Raw genomic sequence first — 5,667 nt, 5'->3', positions numbered from 1 at the left:
TAGGCTTAGTTGGATGCTGAGGCTGTGCCACCGGTGCCCCCTTCGTAGCATATTTTGTGGCTCTGGCAATGTGAACAAAAACAATCTGTACTGATGTCTTGCGTAAACGCTTGTCACTTTTGTCATGCATGGTGACCTTGCCCTTCATTTAAGGTGTCACTACCTGATTACGGGCTACATGTCGCTATGAATATTGTAGCGGCCATGCAAAAGTTGTCACTCTGTTTATAAGTTCGAACCTTACTGGTTCTTTTTCATGCAACATTTACAGTTTCTGATGCAAAGGGGTCAGACCGGTTCTTTTTAAACGCCCAGGATCCCAAAGCTTGGCGGACATAGCAACAGTCTCCAAGGTCGCGTTACTTCAGGACAAATGACCGTCTTAACTATACCTACCCAGGCAGACTCGGGTTTGTTGATTTCGTTTATCCAGTATCGAGTCGTCCAGCTAACACGAACTTCTTTGGCAACAGGACTGATTTCCCTTTTCCAAATTGGTACGGACATGATGTAAAGTCAGCTGTAAGATCACCGAACAATATTGATTGCACAGCTGGATACTGGCAGGGCGAGTGACCGACCGATTGGCTCGGTCCGACATTGAAAGAACGGTGCTGTGTGACGTCTACAGATTTCTTACGGGTGTTCTGCGTATTAACGACTATGCGCTTGAATTACCACGGTTTGAAACAAATTCTCAAATAAAGATTTTGAGCATTGCCGTTGTCATTAATGCCACATCATAGCAGGAATACGTTATTAATGCATATGCATCGAAATGTCAAAAATTCTCACATTTGGGCATATATCAATATCCATGCATAACTGGATTTGTAACCGGTTTCGGTTTGGTCTGTTGGACGAACGAAAATTCTTATGTATTTGCAGTTAAATATATAGTAGTATTTCACGTAGGTAATAAGTAAGATACGTATACCACCACACTTACTACTTATTATCGTTAGATACCATTGTTACAGAACGTGTGAAATTCTGTGGTACGTAACTGGAATGATAATTCTCTCTATGTATATACCCGGTGCCTTTCCGTGGCAATTGTATCAGACTTTAGCTATTCCTCTTCCTATATCAATATAAGTTCACGATACGTACAACGATGTACATTGAGCCGCGTTTGGTGGGAGAATACCATAACGCGGCAAAGTAAAGTTGACTTGCTTTAATCAGGGCGGGGAACTGTAACACAAACGATAAAATGACTTTTCTTCACTTTTTATATGGGCTTTAAAAACAAAAGTGCATTAAAAACTAGGGGAAAACTCAAAGTAATAATATTTTGATTTACTAACCAAGTCGAAGACTTGTTTATGTTTTGAGGTAAAATCTTATTAATGCCGTAACGAGTTTGTTGACAAAAGGAAACACAAAAATCACTACTGAACACCAATTAGAATTAGAAATATAAATGTAAATAGATAAATAGAAAACAATTTCAAAGAAGGTTCATATAAGTCGGTAAGTAAGAATGCAAACCGATGATGTGAATGTTGTATAAATAAAGTTAACATATTGTTTCATTTCCTTTTCGACCACAGACCACACGTTTAAAAGGCAAACAAAACAATCTATAAAACATTTGGTCAGAAAGAGAGTCCTTACAGTATGTGTCGATCTGATATCAGTGCTACAAATCTTCTTATATCAAACACTCTCCCTATACATAGCTAGAATCCCAGTGAAAGTTAAGTTTAATATATTTAAAAGCTAACAATCCTATAAACCACCGCGACAGCCAGAGATAACCTAAATCTTCACCAGCTGACCCCCCTGTTATCGTGAGGCCAAATTCACAAATCGTGATTCAACGAATTACAGTTCGTGGTCAATATTTCTCTTGAATTGCTTAATTCTATAAAGACTAAAACGAAGGTCTCGGGGTATGAAATTATGAATTATAATATGACAGGTGTGGGTTCAAGGGACGGACGGGGTCTCGCTGGCGCCTCTCGGCTGGGGGTCTGTGGACAAACGCACTCCGGTAAACAAGCACATACAGTTTAGTTCATAAATCAAACAGGAGACAAATATTGAAATGACTTTAGACCTTCGTACATTAAAATTAACTTTTGTCAATAAGCATAAACCCTGCAGTGAACGATTTAAAAGATTCGATTTCTTTTGAGTTTTCCTCGACTAAAGGGATTGTGTGTTCTCTACAATAGCTATCTTTTTAAAAAACAACAACCCAAAACCCAATTTATTCATTGTTGTTTGTTACTTAAAGGTTTAGGAGAATATAGCAGATGTTGCAATGAATATGGTCATAAACGGAGTATATATAAACTGCCAGGCAAAATTAGTATACCCTTAATTGAACCTGACCAAAACATTACAATCGTTTTCTAAACGTTATTAGGCTGAAAACAGTCGCCGAAACACTGCAAAGTTAAGAACCAAAACAGAACTAGTAAGTGAGTTGGGTCTAACGCCGCTTTTAACAGTATTCCAGTATCCGGCGTGTCAGCTTAGTGTGGGAGGAAAGCCCGAAGTGATGCAGGTCTCAGATGTTTACCACTTTGGTGAAACCCACGAGAACGGGTATGGTGTTGACAAACCTAGAAACACAATCGGGGCGAACCGGAATTCGAACCCACAATCATAGGTTTCTGGCGTGCCCAAGGGACGCAACTCTGCACAGCGAATCGCGGCGCCTCAGACGACTGGGCCACCTGTGCCCCCCAAAACAGAACTATGATACCCGTATCAAATGCATTATCATCGAGTAACCATTTCTTATTTGTTTCATTTTTAGCCACCACCAAACACGGATGCATGTATTTTATTTTGCCCGGTAGTATATGTATATATTTGTGTGCGCGGTGCGTGGTGCGTTGTGCGCGGTGCGCGGTGCGCGGTGCGCGTGTGCGTGTGTGCGTGTATGCGTGTATGCGTGTATCCGTTGTGAGAGCGTGCGTATAAACAAAGACGGTATATTGGGAATAGTTTTATCTTCTGGATATAACTACGACACTCCGTGGTGAAAGAGTTGGCTCGTCACGTCGAAGGTTCTGGTTCGATTCTCAACATGGACATAATGCGTGAAGCCCTTCCCGAAGTCCACCGACGATGGCTGGAATAATGGTGACTAAATGCTAACTCACTAACACACAAGCATCAACTGTTAGTGTACTATGGTATGCAGACGGTACCTGTAAAACCTTTTTTCCTTTCATGTCGATATGACGTATTCATACAACCCATTTAAATGTGTCACACAACTGACACATACCTTCTATAATACGACTTTAGGATGAACTTTAACTATCAACAAGTCCCCATCATGTAATACCCAAGTAAAACAGTTGCCGGTCATCGTCGTTGTGCCTGCGTTAGACTTGTACAGGTATGACATCGGGCGTTAGACTTGTACAGGTATGACATCGGGCGTTAGACTTGTACAGGTATGACATCGGGCGTTAGACTTGTACAGGTATGACATCGGGCGTTAGACTTGTACAGGTATGACATCGGGCGTTAGACTTGTACAGGTATGACATCGGGCGTTAGACTTGTACAGGTATGACATCGGCCGTTAGACTTGTACAGGTATGACATCGGGCGTTAGACTTGTACAGGTATGACATCGGCCGTTAGACTTGTACAGGTATGACATCGGGCGTTAGACTTGTACAGGTATGGCATCGGAGGCTGCAAAATTTAACATACTAAAGTACGGCGTACGTGTGTGCAGCCACTTGGATGTCAGTTCAATGTATATCTGAGAGGCCATTTATCATATAATTATTATTTAGAACTGTTCACATTACAATATAAACTGTCCGAAATACGTCTGCCCGCTATCACATTGAAAGCATGTATATATTCCATAATTACACGCCTGAGGTAGAGCGAACTTTGAACATTAACATCTGGTCATAGCGGCATTGCTGACGCTAAAAGTATTCTGAATTCATAAACAAATCATCTGTACAATATAAATTAATTATTTATTTCTTGTTTATGTGTCCTTAAACAAAGACATATCTTCTACTTTACACGCATTGATATTGTTATACATATCTTGAGGTCGCATAAATGCGTCACCTTTGCTTAATCGTTTTGTTAATTTGCGAAATGTACTATGCTTAATAGAAAACGAGGCTTGTTCGACAATGTATAGGGGCATTTACGGCCATCGGAGAATCAGCAATATACAGCTGAGATCGTGTAGGTTTTCCTCGGTGTGCCCGAAATACCTCCAATATTGCAGTACCTGCCTCACAACACAGAATCGAAGCCTTGCGTTTCTACATTAAGTTGTTCCATTGATCAAAAACAGAAAGAGGGATATGTTGCCGATTCAGTACAGCAACCATAGTTACGACATCTTAACTGCGAGTGTTTTTAAAACACAAGTAAACAATGAACCACGTTTAATGAGATGGGATGAAGAAACATGGTCTACGGATATGTGGAATGATAAAACTAAACAGTTCGTTACACAACATTTACAACGCCCCCACACACGTTTTTTTGTAAATTGTCCTGTACACCTTGACCTCAGATATCAACTCCTGAAGCTGATAGGTTTTACCTCCTTTCATGACAACGTGAAATTGTTAAATGTTTCAGTGTCGTCAGAGCCGTACATTCTATCATCTACTGTTAACAACATGTACAGAAGACGGCTACTATGTTTATGATATGCGTTTTATTATGTAGGTAAGGTATAATGAAATAATAACGTTTTACAATGTCCTATAAGCCTAATATGGGCTGGGCAATCCTGGTCGTATGTATATATTGTATGTAACTATTGTTAACCTTCACGTGACACTATATAAACTATGTGTGTCTGTCTGTACATGGCATCTCCTATACCATTTGTCAGTTTGTCACCTTAGCTGTTTAAGTTTTCTGGGTACTTCGAGCTGTGTTTATCCGCAACACCACCACCTATATATGACTATATACGAGTACACGACTATATCTAATACTTCAATGATTAGCCATGACTGTTCAAGTGCCAGATTATCATCTGTAAATAACAGTGTTGGCTATGAACGATGAAGGCAATATGGTGGAGGACTCGTGTATGTAGACCGGGAGTGGGGTCGACCAATAAACCTGTCACGAGCCACGCCACTGTGGTAAAGATGCAGGCTACTCACATACGGCCACAGATACTGACATATCTGGTCTGATTGACATAACCAACTGCACTAACGAAGGTTGTAGATTTCACTGTGTAATCGACAAGCGTTATGCCACTCAAGATGGGTGGAGGTGATCGTAGTGACATGTGATGATAACACCGTGTCGTTATTACTACACACGAGAGCGATATGATACCGTGTCGTTGTTACTACACACCAGAGAGACATAATACCTTGTCGTTGTTACTACACACGAGAGAGACATAATACCTTGTCGTTATTACTACACACGAGAGAGACACAACACCGTGTCGTTGTTACTACACATGAGAGAGACATAACACCGTGTCGTTGTTACTACACACGAGAGAGACATAACACCTTGTCGTTGTTACTACACACGAGAGAGACATAATACCGTGTCGTTGTTACTACACACGAGAGAGACATAACACCTTGTCGTTGTTACTACACACGAGAGAGACATAACACCTTGTCGTTGTTACTACACACGAGAGAGACATAACACCTTGTCGTTGTTACTACACAC

This window comes from Haliotis rufescens, unplaced genomic scaffold (genome assembly GCF_023055435.1).
Source record: "Haliotis rufescens isolate VD_foot unplaced genomic scaffold, xgHalRufe1.0.p SCAF_6, whole genome shotgun sequence".
NCBI lineage: Eukaryota > Metazoa > Mollusca > Gastropoda > Lepetellida > Haliotidae > Haliotis > Haliotis rufescens.
Note: the sequence above shows the minus strand (reverse complement) of the source record.